Genomic DNA, 14,934 nt, shown 5'->3' with positions numbered 1-14,934 from the left:
TGTGTTTAGCTCGGCATAAACGCTCATTGCATTAAATAAGGAAAGCTGCTAAGAAAGAGTATTCCAAAGAATTTTAAGATTTCCTTATTAAGCCTTATGTGATTTTTTTTATTATAAATTTTTGTTACTGAATATCGGCCTCATACAATCCATATATTTATATACACACACACATACATTTGTAGTACAATTCATACTGTTCACTTTTTAAAGCAATTGTGGAATACGAAAAGCTAAGAATGAATTTTTGGACACAAATTCCTATTTTGACTTTTAATTTATTGCCCTTTCTTTTGTATATATCACTACCACATAGTAATAAATGTCAGCAGATACAAAGTCTTAGAGATCATGTAGCTTAGACCTTTTATTTTACTGATGAAAACATTTAGGCCAGAGTAAAAGTTTGGCACAAAGCTATGACTAGAGCAGGTATTTTGTGACTCTGCTAAGCCACAGTATTATAACACAGTTGATTAAAAAAAAAAAAAGTACAAAGGCTTCAGAAAACACAATCTAAGTTTTAAAAATCTATCTTAAAAATCATATGAGATTATTTGCTATAATGAGTGCGTTCACAGCTAAATGAACACCTAATCTGAATCCCGTAGAATAAATTCATATTCTGTCCTGCTTTTCTCATGGAAAATAAACTTTTTGTTGTTTAGGTTCTAAATGTTGATAATATAAGATTATCTGTGTAACAAGGATACATATTTTAAAGGAGTCCTTCAGAAAAAAAAATCCCAAATGTTAATATAGGAATTTGACACTGATTTTGTGATACTAGAATAAGTTTCTCAGGTTTCTTGATTTCATGTATGTGAAAATAAATGTCTACCTATTGTAAAACTATTGTTGTGGAGAATTACATTAGTCTTATGTCATGAACGGTACAGAGTCACTGCCCTATGCTTTAAAATCTTTGGTAGGATTATTACAACTTGATTATTTTCACTTATTTTTCAAACTACATATGTATACAGCCCCTATTTGGCTTGCTTGGGTAATCAAAATTCTAGAACATTTCATTGTACCAGTATGCAAATGTATTTACATAGGAATAAGTCTAGGTTTCCTTAAAGAGGGCAACAGAATTGAAAACTGAGGCCAACAAATAAATGGAAGTTTCTCTCTAAATCCATTGGATAATAGAGGCAGTGTTAAGGCTAACCGTAGTGTTGAACTAAACAGAGGGATTACTCCTGGGTTTTGCATCAGTTGTTTTCTGCCGGGTGGCCTCACTTGTCAAAAAAAAAAAAAAAAAAAAAAGGGTGGGGGGAGAAGTTTAACAGGCAAACATTCACATGGGCACTTTGAGAAAAGAAGTATGCTTAATTCCATCAAAGCTTTAAAAAATCAATCATTAATTTATTCTAACTACGATTGTTAGTCATTTGTGAAAAACATCTGGCCTTTAAGTCATAGCAGCCTAAACATCAGTACAAAATGAACACTTGTAAAGAAGCTTCAAATTTGATATAGTGTTAAAAAAAAAAAAGCTGTGTTTGTGTGTGTCTAGCTTGTGCAGCTACACAAATGCATTTGGTTATGTACAGTGCTTTAGCACCACTTCATTTTGGTGGGGCTTTGAAAATATTATCTCTGTAAATGTGATATGCTTTAATCATTATAAAATTGTTAAGTTGCAGGGCTTTTAAAAAGTCTGGCTTTTTCACATGTCTTTTTATAGTTGTTTGACAGTGATATTTCAGCAATCTTGGTATTACAAGTCAGAATTTGTTTCTAATGAAGCCTAAATTCAAGATAGAAAATATGTCTTGAAAATGATTTCAGGAGGCACATATCCTGTTTTCCATTCAACTAAGTAATTTCGATGCCACTAACAAATATTAAAAATATTTGTTTTAAAGCTAGATTTAGATACACCTGGCTGCTCTCCAGTTTGATATCTCTGGTCCATATCATTTTATTCAGGAAACTTTGGTTGACAAATTTACTGAAGAAAATAAATAATTTTACAGCTATCCTTATATTGTAATGTATTCCAGTCATTATGACTGTATTAACACCCTCTTTTTTTAGCTTTCAGGCTAGCAGCAGAACAGTTCAGTGCTGGGTCATTTAAATATTAAGCTTTAAATTAAGTTTTAACAATATAGAAGTAGCCATATCATTGGCACAAAATGGTATATAGCAGATCTTTTCTGGGCTTCCTTTTCATTGTTGTTTTAAGACTGAACATTTAAATTGTAGAAGAAAGCCTAACTAAAACTGGAAGGAATTAAAATTAAAGCCTAAATTAGAAATAAAGAAGAAGTTGCATTATTTTCATTACATGCCCTAATATAATATGAACAGTTAATATATAAATGCTCCCCCTACCATGACAACATATTACCCTGTCTTGTGGTCTCTTACTGTAGAAAATGTGATATAATCAAATGCTGCTGTATTAAAGGCTCCATGTAGAAATGGTCCATTCTGCTGTTAAACTAGTTGTACCAAATTTCTCATATACTATATTTCACTCACCACTGCTCTTTAACTTCTTTTATTCTTTTAATAGTTACAAATTAAAAAAGATTGTAGATCCTTCTCATAAATTAGATTTTGTTTCTAAGTAAAATAATCACTACTAAAATAGTACTTTTTTCATAGCAACAAAAATACTAATCTTTAGTTTACACATGTATTTTACTTATGTAATAAACATATTATTGTAACAAGATGACCATGTTTCTAAGATATACATTGAAAGTAAATCTGAAAATTTATATGCCATATGTAGAATTCACTTGTAAAACTTGGTTTAGCCCTCATTGCAGAAGTACTGATGGCCAAAGTCCTGTTAGGATACTAGAGATGAGAGGAAAATCACTTAAAACAGCTTGTGAAATATAATGTTTGAAATGGTTCTTTGAGAATGTGCAGATTATGGCTTGCATAGGGACTCCTTCCAGCTCTCTGGGAAAATGAGCTGTTGACATTCTTTTGGGTCATCATCCAAGATAGGAGGGCAACCACAAGGATTTAGCAGATAAATTCATCCCCAAAGACCTTTATCCATTTCACTGCAACTTGGAAACATTCATGTTGAATAGTAGTATTAATGTAGCCAATTTAGCTCTTCAGAGTGAGTTTTACATTAAAAAAAAAAAAAAAAAAGAAAAGCAAAAAGAAGATGACGATGAAGAAAATCAAATGAGTGGGGTAATAACTTATTTAAGTCTTCTAAGAGGCATTCTTTATTTACATAATTCTAAAGCACAACCATTTCTTTTCTCTACACTTGTTTCAAAAATAGAATTGGGATCTTATTCAGTGAGCAATAAGCTTTTGAATTTTAACTAACTGAATCAGTCCTGTGAGTTTCTTGTTAGTTATTTAAGACAGCAGAAAATAAATTAATGTTTTAATGTTGTATTTTAAAATGAATGGCAACATTTGTAAACGATTGACAATCTAATTTAGGTTCTGACTCTCTTTGGACTTCATGATCGGGCAAAGGAAAAGGCAAAGCTGTGATAAATGTAGTAAGGGCATATTCTAAGATTCATACACATGTCCCTTCTTTAAAATGGTGGAAAAAAAAAAAAAAAAACTTTGACTCAAACTGGAATGATACTATATAGAGCTGAATGTGCAGGAAAGGTTCCCACAATGCATTGTGCAAACCCAGGGCTAACAAATACCCTGCTGCTTTGAACCCCCCCTAAAAGACAAAGGCACAATGAAATAGAAAGCTTACCACCGGTAGCTTTCAAAACGACAAACTAGGCAAACTATACATCTCCACCACTCCAATTTTGTCAGAATGCTAATGAGCTTGCTCTGATCTTTACTCGGCTTCCCGTGTTTTCTACATCTTCAAGGACCACATGGCGCTAGCAAAATAAAGACAACTAAATGAGAATTTCGAATGCTTTTTGTGTTAGGACCTGGTGCTTTTCAGTGGACGCACTCGTTGAATATTCTCAACTTAAAAGAGTACAACAGGGGGTTGGGTATGAACTTTTTAACAGGAGGAAATTTGAACAAAAGTAAATTAGTGAGATGAGGAAAATATGAGAAAAATTTCTGATTAATTTCCACTCCATAATATCAATGACACCTTCAGCCCCACTCATACTCTTCTAACAAGAGATGCTGATAAAAGATGAATGATTCTGTGTTGTTCACAGTGAATGTTTAGTGGTTTTTTAATAGCAGCATTCTACATAAAAGGCACCAGGAAGTACTCCGCATTAGCAGTTGAGATCACTAGTTAATAGGATGATGTCTTTTAGCTTTTGTCACAAGATTATTAGAAAGGATGGGTTTCTCTTCTCATCGGTGCAGAGTTTGGAGTGCCTGTTGAGTACAAGTGCTAAAATACAGGTTTCTCAGTATTGTTTCAAATGTAAAGCAAAAAGCCTTTGAATGCAACACCTTTTTCCTTTTTTGCCAGGTGATTTTGTTATTGATCTGTAATCTGCCCCTTTAGCTGTATTAAATGCTTGAAGTGTTCTGCTTTTCACCATATCCTTGATGCTAGCTATTTGTGTCTATAAATTCATTAACATTAAAACAGGACCTACGTACAGTATACGATTGTGTTATTTAGAAAATAGCAAATTATATGATTTTTAATGGCTTAGGGGATAAGTAACAACATAAAATTAAGATTCCTAAGTAACTACTATAAAAATGTGTTCTTTGGTAAATGATTATTTTTATGAGATTTTAATGATCCATTTGCAAGGAATTTATTTTTCATTATCTCTCGTTTTTTCACTTACTACTAGAGTAAGAATTATCAGCTTCATCTCTTATCATACCTATATCTAGAAAAGGGAAGATGAAAACCAACACTGGGTAGTTTTCTTATACAGCATGTCAGAAGTTATAATTAAACTGAATCTGTACAACTAATAAGTAACCAAGAAAGGAAGGAAAGGATGTTTGGTATACTACTACTTGTCAGATTTTGTGTGAGGAAATTTCTGCCAGTGTTTCTCACATTTAATCCATATATTCGCTGTTTCTGTATACTATCCTTTAAATTTTGTTTCCTAGAAAATTAGACTTTTGTGTATTGTACTTTCTTCTTGTGGCTTAAATATTGCCTCTTAAGATATTATAATCTTTTCATATTACAACAAAATAGAGGGGGAAAATCCTATAGAAACAAGAATAACTTGGACAACCAAGTTATTAACATCAGGGAAAAGAAGAGAATATCCTCTAAATATAACAATTTTTATAATATGTTAATTCTGTATTCTCTGTCATTTAGTGTGATATTTCTGTGTCTCTTCTAATTATGGATGGGAATTAGTATTTGTGTAATAAAATGTCTCCATTTTGTATAGATTCTTTTTTAATAGACATGATATGTCAATTTTCATACAAATAATGAGAAAAGAGGCATGTCATTAAAAAATTCATTTAAGTGAAATGTCTATTTTGACATTTTAGTTACAAAACTAAAAAGAAATTTAAAAAGCTATATATTTTCATTCATGAAAATTTTTTTAACATCACCTTAATAGAAAATTAGGTTTTAAGGTAAAATGTTTTCATTTGATCTCTACACATATAAAATAACAAATAGACAGAAAAGGTCATAATATTGTCTCTGCAAAGGAATGTTCCAAAAATAAAAACAAAATGAGAGAATTTGGTGTTATAAAGTGAATAAAATTATCTATACTATAGATATATATATAATATTTGTATTATCTGTACTGTACTATCTGTTGCTGTTTTGAAATAGTATAGAATTATATCATTCTCTACTGAGAAAATTACTAGTGACAACATAGGGCATTGAATCTATATGATAAAAAGAAACGGATTAAGATATAACATTTTCGATCTGAAAATTTTCTTTAAAATGATTTTCTAACACAATTTCCAAAGGCAATGAGCCATATCCTTTGATGGGCTCTAATAGTTGATAGATGCCCTTCCTATTGGGAAGTAAAACACTAATATACTTTTAGTAAATGTGCTTTGATACTTCTGTTTTGTATATCTGTATGTTTTTAGTTGTGTCAAAATTTTAATCTTTATGTTACCTACTTCCAAGAATGCAAAATAGTATAACATTTTCTGATTTCAAGAAATAATAACTTGGGGCTGGTGTTGTGACGTAGCAGGTTAAGCCTCCACCTGCAATGCTAGCATCCCATTTGGACATCAGTTCAAGTCCCTGCTATTCCTCTTCCAATCCAGTTCCCTGCTAATGTGCCTAGGAATGCAGCCAAGATGGCCCAAGTCCCGGTGGAAGCTGCTGGCTCCTGGCTTCTGTCTGGATAAGGCCTGGCTGATGCAGCCATTTTGGGAGTGAACCAATGGATGGAAAATCTCTCTCCCCCTCTATAACTCTGCCTTTCACATTAATAAAATAAGTCTTTTTAAGAAAGTAATAACTTCATGGAGTTATATTCTATTTAAAATGTACAGAAAAATTAAGAAGTATAAAAGACCACTTCAAACTATTGATAATATAAACAAAATAGTAAAGTTTGTTTTGAATGAAGAGTTTAGGGATGGGCATTTGGCATAGTGGTTAAGACACTGCTCGAGAGGCCCACTTCTCATGCCAGAGTGCTTGGGTTTGAGTCCCAGCTCTGCTCCCTGCTCTAGCTTCCAACTAACATGCCTTTATTTGCTTTTCAAGTAAATTAAACACATAAATACATTTTTTTTAAGAAGCAAGAGTTTATATTTTAAGGGGCTTATGGTACTTTTTTGTTCTTTGTATGTTTTATCTTTTTTTTTTTTTTAGCTTTTATTTTATTGTATTCTATTTTTATGAAAGGCAAACAGAGAGAGAGAGAAAGCTTTCATCTTCTGATTCATTCCTCAAGTGCCTGCAAGGGCCTGGACCTGGCCGGGTCAAAGGAGCTGGGAATTCAATCCAGTTCTCCCGCATGGGTGTAGGGACCCAACTACTTGAACTATCATCACTCCCTCCCAAGGTCAGCATTGTCAGGAAGCTGGAGTCAAGAGCCAGAGACATATATTGAACCTAGACACTCTGCTTTAGGACACAGGTATTTTAACTGTTAGGCCAGAAGCCACTCCTACACTTTCAATTTTAAAAATCAGTAATATCTTTAAGTTCTTTTTTTGTTGTTCTGTTTTAATGACTTATTTATTTGAAATGCAGAGTTGGTAGGGGAGAGATTTTCCATCCACTGTTTGATTTCTCAGATAGCTGCAACTGCCCCAGCTGGGCCATGCTGAAGCCACAGAACTTTGAAATCCACCTGGGTCTTCTACTTGGGTGGCAAGGGCCTAAGTGCTTAGACTATCTTCCGCTGCTTTCCCAGGTTTATTAGCAGGGAGCTGGATTGAAAGTGGAAGAGTCAGGACTCAAACCAGCACTCATATAGGCAGCAGCTTAACCCACTGCACCACAATGATGGCCTTTAGTTCTCTCTCTGATTTCTCCCTCCTGTAGTTACAAGCTAAATTAAAACTAACATTTTGCTCTTGGGTTTTCTTTATTTAGACATCTATTCTGAATTTCTTTATTTGGATAATTTAACGAAGGAACATAGAAATTATATCTAGAAGTAGTAGCACTTGAGTGTTATTGAACCATCTAGTTCATGCAATAGGTGTTGGATCATAGGATTTCTAGAAAGGAACCTCTCTGATTCAGAAATACAGAGAGCCTCCTCAGGTTCTCATTTCTAACATTTGCTTCTTCTGTATTTGGCACTCATTGTGTGTCACAACTTTTTACTATATGATCTTAAATTGACTTTTTCATCTGCTGACTCATGTTTATTAATGTATCCAGAAAAACAAATATATATGTTATCTGCCAGTACTTAGAAAGTATTTCCTGCTATTAGAAATTTTAAATTGGAAGTATAAAATTTAATTCTTGAACTCAAAGAATTATCACATCACCATAATTTTCAATTTGGAACATGCCTATTGCCTAAAGTGAGGTACATCCTTAATCTAGGTGGCAATAAAATTTTGTAACATTTAAAAAAGTAGAAATTCCAGGAAAATGTGTTTTTTCTCAACAACTATGAAACAAAATTTAGGCATTTGAACTGATTTGGCAGCAGCATGTTTTTCTTCTGAATGTGAAATTAAATTTGGGTAATGTCATGCCAATGCTAAAATAACATGTTATACATGGAATATCACCCTTTAAAAAAAAAAAAAAGAAAGAAAGAAAGAAAGAAAAGAAAAATCGGTCTCATTGACTTCTTTGTGAAAGGGCCAAGACAGTGGTTTCAAACTTTTATAGGAAAAAAAAAAAAAAAAACCTGAGGAATTTGTTGCAAATACAGATTTCAGGTCTTGCTTTAAGACTTTGATTCACTGTATCTGAAAAGAAGCTCATCTTATAGGCAGTTCTAATACAGAAGATCCACATACCACATTTGAAAAACATGGGGATAATGTATGCTAAACTCATAGTGTTACAAAGACTAAGGGAATAGAGATTTAAGATCATAGACTTTATTTTTAAAAAATGTTTATTTTATTTGGAAGGCAGAGAAAGTGCCAGCCAGTGCTGGGCCAGCCTGAAGCCAGAAGCCAGAAACTCCATCCAGGTCTCCGACATGGGTGGCAGGAACTCCAAGCACTTGGGCCATCATCTGCTGCCTCCCAGGATGCATTAGCAGGAAGCTTGATCGAAAGCAGAACTGTGGAGCCTGGAACTGGCACTCCAGTATGAGATGCAGGTGTCCCAACAGGTGGCTTAACTGCTGTATTGCAATGTCTTCTCCAAGAGCATAGATTTTTATTTTTTTAAAGATTTAGTTATTTGAAAGACAGAGTTACAGAGAGAGGTAGAGACAGAGAGAGGTCTTCCATCCACTGGTTCACTCCCCAGATGGCCGCAATGGCCAGAGCTCAGCTGATCCAAGCTAGGAGCTTCTTCCAGGTCACCCATGTGGGTGCAGGGGCCCAAGGACTTGGCCATCCTCTGCTGCTTTCCCAGGCGCATTGGAAGTGGAACAGCCAGGACTCGAACCCATATGGGATGCTGGCACTGCCGGCCCGGGCTTTAACCCACTGCGCTACAGCACCAGGTCCCCAAATCATAGATTTTAAAACAAGTTAAGATCTCAGTTGGAATTTGAGTGGTCTTCAACAAGTTAGCTAACCTCTCTGAGCCTCTGTTTCCTCAGCTGTTTTTTTTTTTTTTTTTAAGATTTTATTTATTTTAGAGAGTTACAGACAGTGAGAGAGAAAAAGAGAAAGGTCTTCCTTTCACTGGTTCACTCCCCAAATGGCCGCAATGGTGGGAGCTGTGCCAATCCCAAGCCAGGAGCCAGGTGCTTCTTCCTGGTCTTCCATGTGGGTGCAGGGACCCAAGTCCTTGGGCCATCTTCTGCTGTTTTAAAAAGAAAAAAGGCTTATAATACCTACTTCAAAAGATTAAGAAGGTACTTAGTGCAGTGTCTTGCAGACAGTAAGCTCTCAATACAAAAGTAATAGCTAACAGTGGGTGTTTAGCCTAGTGGTTAGGATGCCATCTGGGATGCCTACATTCCATATTGGAAGACCTAGGTTCTAGTTCTACATCCACTCTGAACTGCAGCTTCCATGCTGATGTGTACCCTGGAAAGTAGTAGGTAATGGCTCAAATACTTGGGTCTCTGCTACCCACATGGAAGACAGAGATTGAATTCCAGGCTTCTGACTTTGACCTGGCCCATCCTTGGCTGTTGCACGCATTTGGGGAGTGAACCAGCAGGTAAGAGATCTTTATCTGTCTCTGTCTTTCAAATAAATAAAATATAAATAAATTTTAAAAATGTAGACATTTGGTTAGCACTTAAGACACCACTTGAGACACCTGCATCCCATATCACAGAGCCAGATTAGAGTCCCAGCTCCTCTACTTACAATCCAGTTTCCTGCTAATGCACACCATGGGAGGCTGCAGAGGATGTCTCAAATACTTGGATCCCTGTCACCCACATGGAAGATATAAACTGAGTTCTCAGCTCCTGGCTCGGATCTGGCCCAGGCCTCACTGTTGTGGGCATCTGGAGAGTGAACCAGCAGATGAAAGATCTCTGTCTCTCTGCTTTTCAAATTAAATGAAAATAAATAAAAAGTAAGAAACAAGTTAGGTGCTGCTGCCAGTCATAATTTCATTATTATTAGTTTTTACCTTCACTTTAATTTTTTTCCTTAGCTTCTTGTGTTTTTGCTTTTTTTTTTTTTTTTTTTAAGATTGTGTTTATTTGTTTGAGAGGCAAGATTACAGACAGAGAGGAAGAGACAGAAAGGTCTTCCATCCACTGGTTCACTCCCCAAATGGCCACAATGGCTGGAGCTGGACAGATCTGAACCCAGGAGCCAGGAGCTGCTTTCAGGACTCCCATGTGGGTGGAGGGGCCCAAGTACTTGGCCCAACTTCTGTTGTTTTCCCAGGCACATTAGCAGGAAACCGGATTGAAAGAGTCGAAGTCAGGACTTGAACTTGTGTCTGTATGGGATGCCAGCACTGCAAGGGGAGATTTAGCCTACTATTCCACAGCACCGACCCCATTTCCTTAGCTCCTGATATGCACATCTCCCATTCTATCACAACTCTTTCTCTTCTTCCCCTACCCCACTCCTCTGCCCTCTTCCCTCTCACCTTTCCATCAAGAATTGCCAGGGGGCCCGTGCTGTGGTACAGCCGGTAAAGCGCTGCCTGCAGTGCCAGCATCCCATATGGGCGCTGGTTCGAGTCGTGGCCGCTCCACTTCCAATCCAGCTCTCTGCTATGGCCTGGGAAAGCAGTAGAAGATGACACAAGTCCTTGGGCTCCTGCACCTGTGTGGGAGACCCGGAAGAGGCTCCTGGCTCCTGGCTTCAGATCAGCACAGCTCCGGCCATTACAGCAATTTGGGGAGTGAACCAGCAGATGGAAGACCCCTTTCTCTTCCTCTGCCTTTCAAATAAATAAATAAATCTTCAAAAAATAAAAAGAATTGCCAGTTCTTCTAGTGGACAGTAAATTACTGTTTTTCCTAAGGTTTTTTTTGTTGTTGTTGTTGCTTTTTGTTTTGTTTTTGGTAATTTAAAAGGCAGAGTAACATAGTGGGGGTGTGGGTAGGGAGAGGGAGAGAGTCATCCATCTACTGGTTCACTCCTCAAATGCCTGCAGTAACCAGGGCTGGGCCAGGCCAAAGCCAGGAACCAGGAATCCCATCTAGCTCTCCCACAAGAGGAGTGGGAACCCAAGTACTTGGGCCATCATCTGCTGTCTGTCTACCAGGCGCATTAGTAGGAATCTGGATTAGAAATGGGACTCAATCCCAGACACTTAGAAATGGTATGCAGGATTCCCAAGAGGCAGCCTAACCCTGCTGTGCTGTAACACCTGCCCCACTAATACTGTTTTTAATACTCCATAGACCTCTGTGTATAAAACTGAACACATGCAGTCATTGTGTCTGTTGAGTGTTCCCCATGTCACCTCTGAGCTAGAATGTGAAAGGTATTTGTGCATTCAGAACAACTATTTCCTCAGGAAGATTTTATGATATAAGTTAAGAAAACTATTACATGGATTTTTTAAAATAAATTGGAAATTTAGCATGCTTAATATTAGAAATTCATTTTTAAAATCTCTTATTTTATTTATCTAAAAGGCAGAGCAAGATATATACATAGAGAAAGAGAGAGAGTGCTTGTATCTGCTGATTCACTCCCCAGATGTCTGCAACAGCTGGGGTTGGGTTAAGATGAACTCAATCTGGGTCTTGTATGGTTGTGGTAAGGACCCAACTATTTGAGCCATCACCTGTTACCTGCCAAGGTGTTCATTAACAGGAAGCCAGAATCTGGAGTGGAGCCGGGACTTCGCACACCCCATGAGTTAATTTTTTATGTTTTCTGGATAGTTATTTTCTGTAAAGAATTTAATTCTTTTGTTTTATTGGGACCTGGAGGAATTTTATAGAGAAAGATTAATAAAGTAGTATGACTCTTTGTACAGTTGCATACCCTTAAAGGATAAAGTTTGAAACAGATACAAGTATATAGTTATTTTTCTGAGAGGATGCAATGGAAACTCCATCAAAATAATGTTAGTTTGGTGTATACTTATTTTGTTCCTTCTGTTTTTAAACTGATAACATTGAGTGGGAGGTAATTTGTGAATTAACAGTAGACAGAGTTATAAACATTTAACTTAGTGAGTGTTCCCTGCAATTACTGACTGGTGTATAGTGCTTCTTCATTCCTTACCCACCTGAAAGCCATCCAATTCCATGCCCCCCAAACCAGTTCCCTTTGAATTAATAGCACCACTTGGTGGCCAAATCTAGAAATTATGTAAAACATTAACATCTCTTCCACAATAGCATGTTAACCCCCATGAGGACATGTCTGAGCTATAGTTTGACAAACCCAGTCTGGGCCAGATCTGTTATACTTTCAGAGAATCTAGCTCTTTGAGGAAAGTTAAAGTTCTGAATCAAGAAATACAAACAAAGAAACAAAAATACATTTAGGTTGATATACTTTTTTTCTTATTTTAAAATTGGTTTATTTTAATGCTTTAATTTTTTAAAAAATTAATGTTTTTAACTTTTAAAGTTTTTTAAAAATTAAAGCATTGAAATATATTTCAAAAATATATAATTCTAAAAATTCAGAAATTATTTCAATTAAAACATTTTCTAAGGAAAATACATCATTAAAATTGTCATAAACATTTAAAATTCTAATGAGATTAAAATTAGAGGAACCAACATTTAACCTTTTTAATGCCTTTTTTTTACTCAAGTGTTTATTTTGAACAAGAAAAAGAATTAAGTAAAATTATACTGAACATTACAATTCAAAAGATGAATACCATTCTAGAAAAAAAGTGCCAAATGTCTGTAAAGCCAACAAAGTTTGGCTTATAGATAACAGAATTTCATGTAAAAATTTTTTGTCATTTGTAGAGAATACAAATGTTTATTTCTTATTATCCTAAAATTTATCATTGTAGACTAGACAACTATTTTCCTAAATTCTGAAATATATCATTTGATTTGATGATAATGAGTTTAGGAAATTAAGTGTTGACAGCTGCATTGTGAAAATCAAACAGACTTGGAGTTCACCATAATTTTGAGTGGGAATGTAGCTAAGTACGTTAAATGTGACTGTTCTGGTTCTTTTTAAGTAGGCTACAGAGCTGTAGATTTGCAGAGATAGGAAAGGACTTACAATACAACATGATGGCATAGAAATAACTGCTGCAGGATGCCCAAATAAGATTCATAGCAAAGTATGAGATGGACTATTGTTATACAAAGGATATTCTTCAGTCTAAGGGGTGTTAAAATGTATATAATGATAAAAGGAATAATTTAACATATCTGGAGGATTAGGTTGAGGAATCTGAAAATAATTTTGTCCTTGGTAATTCTAGAAATTCTGGGAGTCATACATTAGATGAGTATATTCTCTGAATTTCTGACTGAAGGAACTGCTCTTAATAAGAGGACTTTTGGAATTGACCTAATAGAACATGTGTGACCTTGGGAGGAAGAATGTCTTGTGAGGGTTCGCACTTCAGTATCTCCTTTAAGAAAAGAAAAATGGGGCCAGTGCTGTGGCGCAGTGGGTTGATGCCCTGGCCTGCAGCGACAGCATCCCATATGGTCACTGGTTTGAGTCCTAGCTACTCCACTTCTGATCTAGCTCCCTGCTAATGTGCCTGGTGGAAAGCATTGAGGATGGCCTAGTCTTTGGGCCCCTACACCTACGTAGGAGTCGCAGAAGAAGCTCGTGGCTTCTGGCTTTGGGTCAGCTCAGTTCCGGCCATTGCAGCCATTTGGGGAGTGAACCAGCGGATGGAAGATCTGTCTCTCTCTGTGTCTCAATCTGTCTCTGTAACTCTGTCTTTCAAATAAATAAATCTTAAAAAAAATAGGTTATGAATAACTGGTGGGCTTTTATGATGAAGAAAATTGAAAAAGATAAAGTAATGATAGGAGTCATTTTGGCTAAATGGTCCAGTAAAATGAATATGTAAAGACATTGGAAACCTCATGCTCAAGGAAACTAACATCTTAACACTTTCACCAAGTTACCCAATGATTTACTTCTGCGGGCAGGCCTTTTCTGGTGCTTGCATTGACAGAAAAAGTTTGAGACTATTAGAAGGAATCACTATGCCTTGCTCCATCAATAACCCTAGCAGTTGAGGCAGGGGTTATGGCTGGTAGGTTAAGCTGCTTCATCAGAGGCCTGCATACGATATTAAGTACCTGGGCACTAGTCCCATCTCCCCTTCTGATCCAGTTTTCTGCTAATTTGTACCCTGGAAGGCAGCAGATGATGGCTCAAGTACTTTGTTCAGTCCCAGCTGTTGTGGACATTTGGGAAGTGAACAAGCAGACGGAAGATTCATTCTGTTTCTCTGCTTTTCAAACTAATTAATTAATTAATAATAAATAAGTAATCCCAGCAATCACAGGAAGATCTTGAAGCTTTTTATAAAAATCTATTTATTTTGAAAGTTAGAATTCGAGAGGAAGGAAGAGAGAGAGAGAGAGAGAGAATGAATCTTCCATCCTCTGGTTCACTCCCTAGATGCCTGGACGCAACAATGGCCAGGGCTGGGCCAGGCTGAACCAGGAGCTTTTTCTGGGTCTCCCATGTGGGTGGCAGGAGCCAAAACACTTGGGCCATCTTCTGCTGATTGTCCCAGGCCATTAACAGGGAGCTGGATTGGAAGTGGAGCAGCCAGGATATGAACCGGTGCCCATATAAGATGCCAGCATCAGGGCTGGTGCTGTGGCATAGTGGGTAAAGCCGCTGCCTGCAGTGCCTGCATCCCATATGGGCGCTGGTTCGAGACCTGACTACTCCGCTTCCCATCCAGCTCTCTGCTATGGCCTGGGAAAGCAGTAGAAGATGGCCCAAGCCCTTGAGTCCCTGCACCCACATGGGAGGACCTGGAGGAAGCTCCTGGCTCCTGGCTTCGGATCTGTGCAGCTCTGGCCT

General features: G+C 36.7%; 1 protein-coding gene and 1 long non-coding RNA gene across 22 annotated transcripts in view; one reads left to right on the top strand and one right to left on the bottom strand.

The window, feature by feature from the left end:
- LOC127490317 (uncharacterized) overlaps positions 1-14,934 on the bottom strand; it is a 48,135-nt gene that overhangs the window by 9,863 nt on the left and 23,338 nt on the right. The window contains exon 3 of one of the 2 annotated variants that reach the window (XR_007918240.2): positions 9,120-9,322. The exons of the other annotated variant lie outside the window; for it this stretch is intronic. This is a non-coding gene — a long non-coding RNA (uncharacterized lncRNA). Of the gene's footprint in view, positions 1-9,119; positions 9,323-14,934 lie in introns of those variants that run through there. 2 annotated transcript variants of the gene reach the window in all.
- Positions 1-14,934, top strand: part of EHBP1 (EH domain binding protein 1) — a 383,016-nt gene that overhangs the window by 344,873 nt on the left and 23,209 nt on the right. The window lies entirely within an intron of this gene.

The sequence above is a fragment of the Oryctolagus cuniculus genome, chromosome 2 (assembly GCF_964237555.1).
Source record: "Oryctolagus cuniculus chromosome 2, mOryCun1.1, whole genome shotgun sequence".
Taxonomy (NCBI): Eukaryota; Metazoa; Chordata; class Mammalia; order Lagomorpha; family Leporidae; genus Oryctolagus; species Oryctolagus cuniculus.
This window is presented reverse-complemented; position numbering and strand designations above follow the sequence as displayed.